We start from the raw sequence: 16,119 nt of genomic DNA, 5'->3' as shown, positions 1-16,119 counted from the left end.
GACGACGAATACGACGGTTTACGGCCAAAGGACACGATGAACGGCCCGTGTGGATGTGGACGTGACGTTGGCCGTCGCCCGTAAGAGTACTTTCATTGGTGTTATACAACCGCGGATCGAACGACCGACCGCTGAAAGGAGAAATGGGAACGCACAGCGGTTCTCATGTAGACAACGTCGACCGTGGCCGGATCGCGATTTAATGAACACTTTGATGTGGACAATACAGACGAGAGTCGAAAGGTCACGAAAAATAGACCTGCAGGCGCAGTTAATTATAAAGTAGAATGTTTCTCAATAATAATCCTTATGATAATGATGAGATCGTTAAAGATTTATGATTATCCATGTTCATTACGTAAATATCTTTTTTATATTTTATAGTTATATCATAATTTTTCATAAAATGATATTTAAAAAATAATGATGCTGTCAATTGTATTACAAAAATGTTTTGCGAAAGGACCTTACGAAGAGGTTTGAGGTTTCATATATGCAGGGGAGATAATGTACATTCTGCAGCGTATACGTGGCGCTTAATGCGTCGATTTTAACAATAGCGAATGATAATGAAATCATTTATATTCCAATCTTGGCTTCGATCATTCAGATTGACATTAATCATAAAAGTTTCGTAAAGTTTCTCTGCCATAGAAGTAAAATGAATTTAAATATTGTGTACGCTATCACAAACAGATATAATTTTTTGTAGTTATTTTTTTTTCCTCTTTAGACAGTTACCAGATTAAAACGCATAAATAATCTACATATATATAACTTATTGCATGTCAGTAGTCATAGTTATTATTATTAATTAAATATGATTTTATTATATATCACAAAATTAATTTAACATATAAAAATTTGCGTATTTTTTAAATTACTAATAAATAAAAATTATTTTTATGCTCCTACTAACTACGTTTCGCCCTAAGGCACATTTTTATTTTACTTTTTAAAAATTAATTTATATGAAAAAATACGTTTAATATTTTATGCAACAGCTTTCGCGTCATCTGCGATTTTTCACATGCGTGATTAAAGAGCGATTAAATATATTGCGCTACGAAATAATGGGAGGTGATACAAACTTTTCGCACGTGGCAGACGCCGACTAGGTCGACGACTTCAATCATTGCGATATGTAGACAGATCTGCGACGCATCCCAATGCATAAACAATAATGACATCATGTTGGCACCGCCTAATATCGCTAATATCGCAGTTGGTTATATTTTATCATTTTCGCTATCGAAACGTGAAGTTATCGAGTGTGTTGCAATTATATCAAGAATTATTGACCAATAAATTAGATTACTATCATCGTTTCCAACTTTAATATATTACGATATACACATTTTTCCAAAATTCTCAATTTGACTCATTTATGAACAAGAATAAAATTAGAAAATTAACCGTATTGAATAACTGAATAATCAGATTAATAAATAATACGCCTCTCACCATAGTTTAATTAACTTTTAATGCAAAAATTTTCTGAGAAAATAATATAATTTAATTTATATATATATATATAAGCTCGTAATTTTTCTAATTTATAATAGATTTATATTAGGTGTTGGAATTAATTCGTAGCGTTTTTAATGAAAGAATGTTATTTATTTCACATGAGCATTAAAAAATACATTAATGAAAGTACTTCCCATCACTTGTAAAACGCTACGAATTAATTCCAACACCTAATAGATTTATAAATATTACAAAATATGTCAGACATAATAAATCATTTTAAAAAATAGAAAGAATAAATAGGTATTTTTTTTTTCAACAAAATCTCGAAATTTTTGTCTCCAATCTTTCTGGAGCACCGTGTATACGGGTAGGATGAAGGCGAAGTTTTGCTTTGTTATGTGTTATGCTCAAGGCTTCGTGCAATCTCGGTCGCAGAGAAAGTGGAAAAGTGTATCACTCACTTTATCTTCTATATACCGGGTGACGTCAGATACTGAGACTTAACAACGCAAACTGCATGTAATTTAAATTTATTATTAAATTTATTATTGTTTTAGAAACTTCAATTTTAACTAACTAATTAATAATTGTTAATTCCAATCAAAGCTTCAACTGCGACTACTCTTATCTGTTTTATTTATATAATTTTATCATCCATTTTTTTCAACTTCTTTCGTAAAAGATTATATTTAGAAAACACAAAAAAAACTGATATAATATGATGTGATAAATTTGATATAATAAGAGTAGAAAGACAAGAAAATCTCATGGTTTCAAACAAATCTTGGAATGTTCCTAAATGCATCGGTAAAATTATTAAATATCGTTTAATGCAATTTAAGTTTTCAGACAAGTCTCAGACTTAAAGGAATGAGTTAAATCCACACGTCGCGAATAATTTAAATCTCTATCGTTTAATTGATCCTGATTCAAAATTTAAATTTGGAAACTCAGATGAAAGAAAGCTGGGATAAAAGCCAAATTGAATCGTGACATTGAAATACAGATGCATAAATGATGTGAGATTGTTTGTCAAGAGAGTCGACCAGTCATCACTTGAATCAAGTATCGCTATTCGGTAATGACGCAAAATAAATGGACGCACGATGTTGATCATAAACACATGTTTATCCGCTAATAGATTCATTCAGTGGTATTAATCTTGAAATAGCGATGTAGCTGGACGACGACAACCGTGACAAAGCCACGATAATGACACCAGTTGCATACGTTCGATCAACCGATAAATCGCCAATGATATATATATATATATATATAAGTTAGTAAATTTAGTAAATTTTAGTCTATACACACTAATATATATATATATATATACATTAGTGTGTACAGATTAAAATTTAGCTAGGAAAATTTACTCTGTTAGCTCGTTCACATCCTATACACATTTAATATGTTTCAATTTAAATAATCTATTGCGTGCTCCAACTGAATGATTTTAATCAACAAGTAAATAAACAAACTTTTTCCTGCCCGATAAAAAAATTTAATCTAGGAAATCTTTCAAAAAATGTGTATATGTACTTTTAGTTGTTTTCAGTAATCATAAAATGAATTACGAAATCTCGAGATTTTAGCCATTCAATTCATTCATACATCAAAATTCATAAAATTGACACAAAATATGCTTAAAATATATAACCTTAATAATATATTAATTAAAAATAATTAAAAATTTGCAGTTGCACAAATTTTGATAAATCTTACCAGTAACGACGAATTCTCTGTGAGGACAACGTCCAATTCTGTGAATTGCCGGAAACGAAGAGATTTAGGTTCAGGTTCCTTTTGTTGATTACCGGATGATAGAATTACGCCTTATGAGATGGCTTAAAGTGAGCTCAATTCTTCCAACTGTAACACAGAAAATTTACTATTTTTAGAAACTTATCTCTTTTTCGCATACGTGAAATGAGCGGATAAGAAATGAGTTGATAGAAACAAGTTTCTCCATACGAAATACACGAAAAACATGAATGTAATAAAACACTGGAAGAATTACAATTGATTGTAGTTCTTTCTCAATGGATGATCCCTCCTCCCTAAATGAGTGTGTGTCAATGATAGCAGAGACAAGTATTTTGGCTCTTATAAATGCCAGCTACTCACGTTATCAATACTGATTCATTCTCTAAGGCTTGTCTTAATCTAACTCCTATGTTTTATTAGTCAATACAATTGATGAAATGTCATGGACTTTACGAAACGAACTAATCAAACTAAGATACTAGAAAGAAAACAAAAAGTGGAAGCTCTTTTTGATACAATAATGTTTCTTAATTATTGATAAATCTATGATAAAAACTGAAACGTGTCAAGTATACACATATTGCAAAAGACGATTGATTTTTCATATTGTCAATGTTGTACACACGTCTGTGTAACATGCATGAGCCTGCGCTATGTTAAAATATAAATATGTTCCCTCGCATGAAATCTCGCGCCACGGTATCAATGCAATATAATGACAAGCAGAGAATGAGAAAGAAGTTAAAAGAATAGCGATAAGGGCAATAATATCAGCGGCAGGTATTTGTTGTTCCGGTCGTCTCGGTATTCGCCTCGTTGACCCAGCATATCGCTTCACACGCGCAGGGCCTTTAATTCTCATTCATAAGTATCACACGCCACACCATGTGGCACAGCGACGTCGCGTATAGTGCAATGTCATTCGGCTAGATTGCATTCGCGAGCCGCGACGATGCAACGGCACGACGCGAGGGAAGCGCGGCGGGAAATAAATTACGCGCGTTAATTCCCGAAGGTGAAGTTGATTTCGTAAAACGCCGCCATAAATATTATTCTATTGTGCAACGCGACGTTTTGTAATGACAAAAAAAATTCATCCGATTCGAGCCTATTTATCGCATTCGTCTTATAACTGAAGGTATTATCTTCGAAGAAAGGAAAAGGAAGAAATCTTATCTATGAGTGAATATCTCAGAGTACTCGAGAAGAAAGTTATTTACCATGTGTGTTTCCGGGGATTTTTTTGATAAAAAAACATATTTTTCTAAAAATAATAAATAAGATAATCATCATGAAATCTTCAGCGTGTTTTAGTACAATCATCAAAATTTTTTAAAGCTTATTTACCCCGTCTTAAACATCTGATTAAGTGAGATATTATCTTTTTTAGTGTAATAATATCGACTATGCGTCTTCTTTCTTCTAAGCTGTCCAAGATATTTTCGTGTTTTCGTCTGTTCCTGAAGATCCCGAAATTTGTGGCGCTGTGTGGTGTGGTGTGGTGTGTGTGTGTGTGTGTGTGTGTGTGTGTGTGTGTGTGTGTGTGTGTGTGTGTGTGTGTGGTATGTAAACTGGAGATGATAACGAAAACTACTATCCACCGTGCGCGCAAACTTTAGCGTCGCGAAGTTAACGAACCGCCGACCGTGGATTAATTGTTTAAGCGCCGCACCGTAACAGCACGTTTATGGTGAAGATAACGAATCGAGTTTTACAATGTTTGCCGAGAAACTTTGCGGTGTGAATGAACGCAACCTCGGACTGAAGATCATTCAAAGAAACGCAGCGATTTTATTTCTTTAATTTTTATTTCTTTTATCTAACAAAGAGAATTGCAAAAAGATATATTTTTCATGTCTAGTATAAATTCCTAATTGTATTAGGAAACTTAACAAGCATTTCTTTTGACCTTTTCTTACGCATTTTTACCCATTTCAAAGTAAACAGATATTTGAGCATTTATGTCTAATGTCCTTTCACCCATTTCTAAAAACAACTGAGAGTGGGCGGTTTTATTTCTAATAGACGTATATGTATTTTTTCCATATGGAACATATGCGAAACAACTGCCATTTTTCCTTAAAATTGTAATTTTCCGATCTTTTGGGATTGCATCTTTCAGCTTCAAACAGATATGTATCTTTCCCTTTTCAAAGCAATAACTATACTTATATTTTTAGAGCCGTAATTTCACACTCCTTTAGAATTTCTGGATGTCATCTGTATTAGACAGATTATGATTATCACCGTAATCCATCATCGTAATAACAAATATTGCACTTATTATGCTACACAAATATAAAACTGATATTTTGATATCGTTCCACAAATAGATTAGATACAAAAATCCTTCTTATACTTCGAAAAATAAAATCATATTAAATTTACATGTAAGAGAAATATTTTTCTTTAATTTTTATTCATAACTTTTGACTGCAAAAGAAATTGTTTTACCTTGAGAAAATTTACAATTCATCTTTATTTAAAAAATCAATTCAATTTGTTTTTTTAACCTTCTTAATCTTTAATTTACTCCTGGAAATGTTACAGCAATTTGCTATTTTTAATAATTATTATTTATTATTATTTATTACATGTCATTAATTTAACACACGCGTTTTTTCAAGACATTTTTCTATCATTTTCATCATTCTTTCCTTGATCCCTTAATTAATCATAATAACACCGGTGATTATATCATCCGCTCTAAGTAAAATGTTGCCCTTTGCAGGCGCGACTTTTGTCATGCTGGAAGGGTTACTCGTCAGTTAACGAGTACAAAGGGTGAGACGTACTTCTCCGTTAAGTACGCACTCAAGACGTAGTCTTTTGAAACCCGTTTTTATCGCGATTTGTGACACTAACCTACGAGCAGCACTACTCAACAATACACGCGAATATATTTGCACGCGTTCTTCTGGTGAAAGTCTTTATTTTTTTCGCAGAATTTTTAATTCCCTTTTTTATTACGTTGAATCGAAAAAGATTATTATTATCAATATTTAATCAGTAGGAATAAAAAACAATCTAAAAATAAATTTACATAAAAATGTTAGACAAGTCCACTACCTAGATTAACGTATTTCAGGTTCAAAGCTGATACATTATTGAGCGCATACTTAAGTGCTGGTAAATAAATGGACCGATGAGAGAAAGAGAGAGAAAGAGAGAGAGAGAGAGAGAGAGAGAGAGAGAGAGAACAAATTAGATGAATATGGATTAGATGATTTATGAGCTAGCAAATAAACGATCAAACCCAATAGCGGAAAGTAAATCTAAAGCAACTTTTGATAACAGCGAGAAAAATATTCCAATGATAACTTTATTTCTGAGAGAAAAAAATAGCATTTTCCGTTAATATTAGTTGTAATATTTGTATTGATCTATTGATAATTTTATGATAGATGGATTGAAGCAAGATAAAAATAGAAATTCATAAGTCATCACGTTTTCAATAAGTTAATTCGAATTTATACATTTTATTTCACTATTCTTGACAATTCTTGAAGTTCAAGAACATCTATCAACTGAACGCTTAAAAGATCAATAAATACTACTTAAGTGTAAGTACGAGAAAATTTTCAAATTGGAGATAAAAATAATATTTCTCAAATCAATCCTGTCTTTATTATTTCATTTTTTATTCAGAAAATTCTAAAATTAAGAATTTAATTAATCTATTAATTACAATTTATCCATTTTCAAACAAGTATATATTTCAATACCTACCCAATTTTGATCGGTTAAAAGATTAATGTGTTAAAAAAAAGTTGAAATTAAAATTTCAGTAATGTTATCTTATACTGTTACAAATTTTGAATTTTTTTTTTATACTTTACACATGATTATTTTATTTAATATTAAAAGCCAAACGTACAACGTCAAATTTTTTTGCAGCAATCAATAATTTCTCTTTTCGTGTAGAATGTGTTAATTGCGCTGCCTTTATTATCCATTATACAAAGGTCTCTTGGCAGTCTCCATTCCTCCCTTCTCTCTTTTTCTCTTTCTATCTTTTGATATGCAATATCATCACCGCATACTCCGCCACGTTCTGTCTCAAAGGCGTTATAAATAACTACGTTCAGCCCCGCGTACATCCGTGATTACGATCGCGGAAGATAGCAGAATGCACAACAGTCACGTTGCCACACTCCACGTCTCGACCCTTCGAGATCACGCATGAGAATTTTCCCTAGCCCGACACCATTGCATAGCTATGTACATCGTTTCTACTCAGATCCAACATCTAGTACATTTTTATAACTAATATAGAAATCGTATATAAATTTTATTTAGAGATTAATCCTTATCATACGTGTGTTGCTTTCTTGTACAGTATTGTATTATTTATAGTATATAAACATTTCTATTCTTTTTACGTAAATTTCTTTATAACATTCTTATGAAATATATATATTACTAAAAACGACATCAATAAGTAAAGATCTCTTAAAATTAACACCTCACTTTTAAAAAATTAACTCGAAAGTTTTATCTACAGTTCTATTTGCAATAATTTTATAATTTTTAAAAGTTAATAAATTAAAGTTTTATTGATATTGTTGAAAAAAATGACACTTAACATATGTGTATGAGATACTTTCCCATGGAGCTTTATGTTTAAAAAAAATAATTATAAATAAAATTCTTTAATCCACCAAGAGTTCTATATAGGTTTTGATATATTTTATCCATAGTTTTAGTTTATTTAAATACATTTAAATAAATTTTTTATTTAGCGCTGACACATCGTATATACCTCTTAATAAATTATGACGTACTGCTCAGTTACTCTTTTAGTGATTTAATAATTACAGCATGCTATTTTATATTTTTCAAATGTCAATTATTTTTATCAACAATATCAACTGTTACCAAAATCAAGAAATCGTGAATTGTAAGTGCAAATAGAACTGTTAATAAAATTTTCGATTTTTTTAAAGTGCGGTGTTAATTCTACAAAGAGACACTCTAAAATGTAATTGATATTAAACGTTGAAAGATTGACTCTTATGAAATCGTATTTAGAGACTAAGCCTTAAATTTTTTTTAATGTGATTTATAGAAAAAGATAGTCTACAGAAAAGGCCTAGTCTTGTCCTAATCTTCTCCTAGTCTTGATCGCGTTCCGACTGATAATAAAATGAAGAGACACGAAGTAGTTTAAGCTATCTAAAATGATATCGATGACTTTTTACATATATAATACTTTTTACATATACAAGATTGTACGAAACACCGAACAAGTATCACGTGTTACGAGTCAATCGATTTGTTGCTGTACAAAATATTTGACGTAACATATATAGATATATATTATATCTGTTAAGAATCTTATTGTTGTTCCTTTCTACCAATATAGATTAACTTTAATCTCAATAACTTTTTATCTTTTTCTGGTTCTAAGAATTAGACTAAAAAGTTCTTAGAAGTAGAAAAGGACAAAAAATAAGTGAAAAATAAAAAGTAGTTTCACGTATTTGATACAATATTTATGTTATTTCGAATTTTATGATAAAGTTAATTTACCTTATAAATTTAACTTATAAAGTACAATAAGGGACATTCTACAATGTTTTGAGAATGTTCCCAGAAAGATCTGTGGAATAAAGTGTGCTGTTATGAAACACTGATAAAAATATTTTATGATAAATCATCTACATTTTGAAAGATATGTAAGATATATCTATACATACATATATTAATATATATTTTAAATACAATTTACTATAAAGTAAAACAATTATAAAACAATGGTTTCTAAGGTTTTATTAAAATGAATTTAATAAGTTGTGTGTGAGAGTGAAATTTACAATATAATATATAATAGCATTTGCAAATAAGAAATTAAAAATTGAATAATTATTAAAGCATTAACGTTATCTAACAATAAGTGAAAATCAATAAGATTTAAAAACATTTCTGTTTCTAAAAGATGATTTTGTTAAAATTTCGTATAGCTGATATCATGTATCTTATCGAATAACAATTAAGAATTTTTAAAATTTTACTATTTATCGTATTAATTTAAAATATCTTCGTTAAGTGTATTGACTGAAAACATGGTAATTAAGTCTGTCGAAATAAAAATAGAAGTCTCTTGCGCGAATATGAACTTTCATTCGCTATTGGAAATAAAATGTGATAAATGTAATAAAGTCGTGATCGATAATGCGAAATATAAATATAAAGATGACTATGCAGAATGGATAACATTACACAGACACTCAAGTGTTTATGATAGATGATTAACGTAACCCACCTGTGTGTCCTATTTGCAGAACGCATCGTGCCAGTTACTTCAATTTGATTTTAATTTTGTTTTTCTACCACTTTAGAACAAACGTATTGCACTCGATAATTGTGTTTTTTGCGTCATACGTATATAAATTACGTCAATTCATTACGATGACATTTCATGCATAATACTACGAATAATTATATATAGGATTATTTAATCAAATAATTTAAATTCTTTTAAATTTAGATTTGATTACAGAAATTTAGATTTTGTTACAGAATCACAGAAAGTTCTAATTAAAGATTATTTTACATTCAATTTTTTTAATTTTTTTTTAACCTATATAAAGAATTATATATCGTTTTGCATCCACGCGGAAGTCACATAACTTTAATCAATCAGTTTTAATATGGATATCTAAAAATTAATATTAGCTTATGTATAATAATAATTGAATTGAATATAAAAGGTAGACAGAAATTGTAGTAGATACAGTTTAAAATTCCGAAAAAAATCTCAAAATATGGAATAAGATCGCATGCATGGATGGGGCATTCTATAAGCAATTTTCAGTATTGTTCTGCTATCCGTACCGTTTAATTTCTAACATGAGATTGCAACCCGTTCGTCTTCCCGTGGACACAAAGAGACTCTCCCCCTTGTCGAAGCGCTTAACGTATCACACGCAAATGAATCACGGAATCGCGCTTAACGATGACAATCTCGGGTCAAAGTTCGTTCTCAAGTCATCAATGTTCATCATAGACCGTATGACGCGCCCTAACGTACCAATGTAATAAGTATGCGGAAATAGAGATCGAGATAATAAGCTTTAATCCAACTTCAGCACGTGCTACTTAACCCATTAGGCATATTGTTGAGTATTTTTCTAATAGAAATGACAATGGAGATATTATATATAATAACGCTCTTTTACAACACGGCAAGAATGATTTTACTAAAATATTTAAAAATTTAACTAGATACGCACACACACACACATAGATCTATATATAAATATAATTTTGTTAGATCATCAAAACAATTATGTAGGCTGCTCAAGCATGATAATTAATGTTAAGAAAATTTTAACGTTCTAGCATCCAGCTTGAGTGCTTTATATAATTATGACGATCCAATAAAATTATTTTCAGATCTGTATCTAGCTAAATTTTCAGATACTTCAGTCAAACTGTTGTTTCCGTGCATCTTCGTGCTATTAAAAAAGCCTTTGTGTAATATCTTTAAATTAAAATTTAAACAGTAAAATTATGTTTTCTATAAAACAAAATGTATAAATAAATAATATTATAGGATAAATTGTAACGGTCATTTTTTATTATTAATCGGAAGTTATCAATCAGAAATTGCGCAAACATATCAGCGATTATCTCATTGTCAAAACATTATTACTGTCTTAACAATATGACGAAACATTAATCACGTCATTCTTTTTTCATCTTGGCAAAGAGTCAGTTAATTTTAAATAGTACAGTTAAAAATGATCTCTTAAGTCACATTAGCAGCTCGATCTATTTGGAATTAAAATATCAATATGGAACATCAAGAAAGAAGAGATGTTCCACAATAGATGAAGATAGAAAGTAGTTCAACCTAATTTAGATCCTCCAACAATGATGGAACAGGACATTTTCTTGAAATAATAGAATTTGAATGGAAATTCTGATGACAGAGAGATTACAATAAGTATTTAAAATTCAAATACGTATAGTCGACGTTGAAATGACTAATTGTAAGATATTGTTTTTTTGATCACTTCCGAAAACAAATTTAATATTAAACATTTATTTCCTAATTGTTTATGGGACAAATTCTACTATTCTACTGTTGAATATCGGACGCGTTCAAATAATACCTGGAAAAGAAACGTTATTTTTCGATCTATCTCAAATCCATCCCTATCTACTTATTTGTCCTCGCAAATTAAAACAAATCATTATTGACGTACGATACGCAATTCGCAATTATTTCGCCGACGATCGATGATATTATACGTTCAAAAGCGCAAATTGCAGGTAACGGAACTGCTATTTAATAGCATGGACTGAGGGGAGGAAGAGAGTGGGCAGAAGGAAAATTACGTGACTCGTCCGAATTATTTCGTTCGATCGTGACTTTGATAACGGGGGACAGGTTGCAAGACTCGTACCCATCGATCGATAAACGGTGGGACATCAAAGTACCGCCGCTCATCAGCTGTTCCCGTGCGAAGAATGGCCGGCGAGTGGGTTCGGCTGCGACTTTGGCAGCTCGTTATTCCATCACGATCGATGGATCGCACGATGGGCGCGAGGCGTGTCGTTCGGACTCTCCTCTGCGACTGTCCGATCGTGATCGCGTGTCTTCCTGTGTGTGCCAGACCGTATGGAGGATATTAAACCTTGTCCCGTAAATCCGCCTGTATTATCGCTTCTTCTTATATAACCGTTTCGGCCGATCCTTTTATTGTTCCCATAGCCTCGTTGTTCTTGTACAGTTAACTCATTTATATCCACGAATGTATACGAGTTATTGCATTAGCAATGCCTAAAGAAAATAATTGCAGGAAAATTAAACTTAAATATTGTGTGCCTATGTTTAAAAATTAGATTTTTTAGAGATTCTGTTTAAATAAGATATATTATTGTTATATTTTGATAAAATAATATGAAATATGTGATAATAATAAATAAAGTCATACGTAATACTAAAATGTAAATACTGCTCAATTCGAGTTTCGAAAGTCTTCGGAGATTAAGAGAGTAATTATATTGTGGAATTGAGATAATTTTAAGGAGGTCTCGCGTATCTCTCAAAATTATGGCGAAGTAACAATACGCCATGTATGGCGGACCAGCAGTTTCATCGTAAGCTTTTTGGAAAGTCGCTGCTTGTGCTGCGATTTTAGCAAATCTACGCTGAGAAGTAATAATAAAAGCGAACATACGTAGTTATTTAGCTAATGATGCGCGATGTGCTTCGGGATACTGTCTTAAGCTATCACCACAACAAGGCTGGCCATAGCACTGATCGTATAATGCATTACATGATTTTTTTTATATAGTATTTTTTTATTTTTTTTTCAAAAACAATCAAAATAATACCTATCCTGAATATTTTTAATTTCATATGTTTTTATTTTTCCTTTTAAAAGAATGGAAAAATATTATATAAAAATAAATTCTCACGTTTTTAAATTAGTCACGTGCACCTTTATTTTTACAAAAATCCCTTCTATTTCTATAGTTAATATTTAAGATTTATCTCAGAAAAGAAAATCATTATATGCAAGATGATGTAAAATTGCTTAACTATGTTCATATTATATGAAGTTTATATATACTTAAAAAATTTTTATAATCTTTTTTTTATAAAAAATTATGTATAAATATTGTTAAATATAATTATGTATAAATTATGTATGTATTTAAAGAACTAAAAATATCAAACGCTATTCGAAAACGTTTAAACGATTTTAAATACTGATACAAATATTTGTAGTCTGACTATACTTTTTTCTATTAACAAGATTTTATATCAAAAAAACTTTACACATTTTTCCCTATTTTTATATTGTTCTTTTTAACAACGCGATTTTATGTAAAACAATAAAAGATTTTTTCTAAAAAAATAATTAATTCGAATATTTATTTAATCCTATATGTAGATTTAATCGCGCTCTCCTTGATTACCAAATGCGCGCATGCCTACCATTATTATTACGAAGCGGAAATGAGTGATTCATCAGGACCGATAATACGACCGCCAGGTCTTCTCGTGTGAAAGCTACCTAACAAGTACGACGGTATCTCCTGACAAGGAGAAGGGGCCACGAAAAGAAGCGGCCCGATTTTATGGAACCTCATTATCAGCTTTACTCGCTCCTCTCTCTTTCGATTTTGTCTTATTATCGTACGCGCAAAACGGACCTGCTCTTCCTCACCAACGCTTTTTCCATGACTCAAATTCATGCGCAATATAGTCACGAAATTGGTTAATCCTGTGAAAAATTATTCATCAAGTAAAAAGACACACACATAATTAATTTTATACACTTTTCACTTACTGACAAAAATTTGTTTTGTAACTGAATAGTGTTACGTAAATATTAGCATTTATATAGGCATAATATCAGAGAAAATATATCGCAAATTTAATGTACATTGAAAAATTATTAAATTCTAACTGATTAAATCATTTTACATAATGTTATTTTGTTTTTTCTCTTATGGTGCTTTGTACTACAAAGAATTAAATCGTAAATTTTGAAGAATTTCACATAATATTTGTAATCATATTTATAAATAAATTATGTAAATATCAGTCACAAAATGTAATATTATAAACTAATAATAAGATACATATACATATTTTAAGAGATATTTCAGAATATTAAAGTGAATATTTTACATATAGCATAGATGTCTTGAATTTTTTCATCACCAACATTTCTCTTTTAACATTTCTTAAACCTACTTTCTTAATCTTAAAAATTGAATTTCAAAATGAACAGAAATTAGGTCATATCACTACTGTTGTAATAATGCCGTCTCCAAATAAATACGTTTTTATCTCCACTGTTTTAGCGCAGTAGTAAAAGTATCGGTTTAGTTCTCTGACGTTTCTCGGACGGAATCGGAGCGCGATAGATAACCTTCGTGTTAAGGTTAAAGTCTTCTAGCGGTACAGACAGAAAATACATATCTTATACGTATGAAAATGTACTCGATAATTTAGTGCAGACATAATTAGATGTCAAAATTTGAGTTATTTAAAGATTGCTTCCAAATGCAAATGATTTTAAACGCAGACGACCTCTGATATCTGAAATAACTGATTTCATAAGAGTATTTATAAAATTACATAAAAGCAAAAATGTGTAGTCATGCTATTTTTTTCATAGAATTCGCACCGCTATCAAAATAACGAGATAATGGAGTAATCAAAACGACGATGAACTTCAATGGTAAAAGAAAACATGTCATTGATTAAACAAGATAAAACTGTAAAATATTACAAATTTACATAATGCCGAATATAACGAGTAATCAATATTTTGTTTAAATTAGTTAATTATTTTTTATACCGATTAACTATTCAATTGACAAAAATTAGAGGCACAAATTTAAAAAAATTGCAAATATTAAAAATATGCTGAGTTATAATATTAATCGACAGCATAAAATTATCGCGAGGTATAACGATATCGTTTTGTAATTTTCAAACTTAAATATTTATTGAATATTAGATTCAATTAGTTATTGAATGTAAGTTTTAGAACCGTATTTTATCGCGAGATGTAGAAACGTAATTAGCAACACGTTTTCACGAGTGTATTGATCCGCTAGCTCTCATAATGTAGTTAATATACGTTCGTTTCTATAACTAATATTTACTCAGCTAACGCCTGGGCTCTAACACGTTGCTCAAGCATGGTATTACAAGTAAGATAAGCCTAGAAGCACGTACGTAGAGCACGGCGTTTTGCAGGCCGCATGGATACGATAAAAATGGCGAGGGAGGCCAAGGTTAACACTCCAACGATATTCTAGAGCACAATAGAGGCACACACCGAAGTATCTTCAAAGACGCGCCACAAACGTGATGGAAAAAAAAGTCACGACGTTTCTTAAAATAAAATTGACAATCCCAACCAATATATATATAAACGCGAGTTATATGTACATATATTACATAATATTGAGAATACATTGCCGGCAGCATTATAATCATAAAAGTCATAATGTAAAAGATATTTTAAATAATTGCGTGACTTTTTATATATAAAGTGTAATCGTTGTTTAAAAAAAAATAACAAATAACATGACTGTTCAAAAAAATATTTTTATATAAATCAAAATCGAGAACAGAACAAAGGATGGAAGGTATAAATAATAAAAAAAATAAAATTATTTAGACGTTAATTGACTACGAGCAAGAATGAAAGGAAATTGCGAAATTCTCGCTGATGATTGAAATGCACATGACTATACAAATCACAATGGTTAATTAAAATTTAAATAATAAACTTGTAATAATTTTTATTAGGATTGTCATTATCTTTTTTTTTTAGTGACAAATATATTAGTTTGCAGAAATATCGCGACAGAATTGTAAATAGCAATCCAGATGTTACAACTGTGTTATGATATTTTCAAATTTCTTCGAAACTTCTGTAGGATCTTTAAATTTTAATATATACACTTAATCTTATCATATTATTTTATATTTCTTTACTAGATTTACACATACATTTTGTATTATAATATTTCAAGTTTTGAGTATTTTTATCACTTTCCTTTTTTCAACTATATCACATTCTAAATGTGTTACACTTCTATGAGATTTATCAAGTCTTCCCTCCCTAAGTTAATCGTGAATATGTAAAATATTAGAAAACTTACGATAACCTTTTAAATTTTAAGTGCCGGTCCTAACCCATACACTTTTCAAAACTTATTTACAACTTGTCTGCTAGCCAAATGAATATTCATCAAGCTATTTCGGTTTTTACGTTTACACGAAGAAACTACGCCTAACGGTATCGATGTAGCTCTCATGTTAACGCAAATGTTGATTTGCGTATAAATGCAGGTATAATTTTAATATTAATTAGATATTATCGAATTTTCACA

The 16,119-nt window shown here is 30.3% G+C and overlaps 1 protein-coding gene across 4 annotated transcripts in view; it reads right to left on the bottom strand.

Annotated features, from left to right (window-relative positions):
- Oatp74D (Organic anion transporting polypeptide 74D) overlaps window positions 1–16,119 on the bottom strand; it is a 122,109-nt gene that overhangs the window by 59,583 nt on the left and 46,407 nt on the right. For all 4 annotated transcript variants that reach the window (XM_087411931.1, XM_087411933.1, XM_087411934.1 and 1 more), the window contains one exon: window positions 3,199–3,345. The gene's annotated coding sequence lies outside the window, so the exon portion shown is untranslated. The remainder of the gene's footprint in view (window positions 1–3,198; window positions 3,346–16,119) is intronic.

The sequence above is a fragment of the Acromyrmex echinatior genome, chromosome 12, assembly GCF_024713525.1.
Source record: "Acromyrmex echinatior isolate Ae372 chromosome 12, ASM2471352v2, whole genome shotgun sequence".
Classification (NCBI taxonomy): domain Eukaryota; kingdom Metazoa; phylum Arthropoda; class Insecta; order Hymenoptera; family Formicidae; genus Acromyrmex; species Acromyrmex echinatior.
Note: the sequence above shows the minus strand (reverse complement) of the source record. Positions and strands in the feature narration are given on the sequence as shown.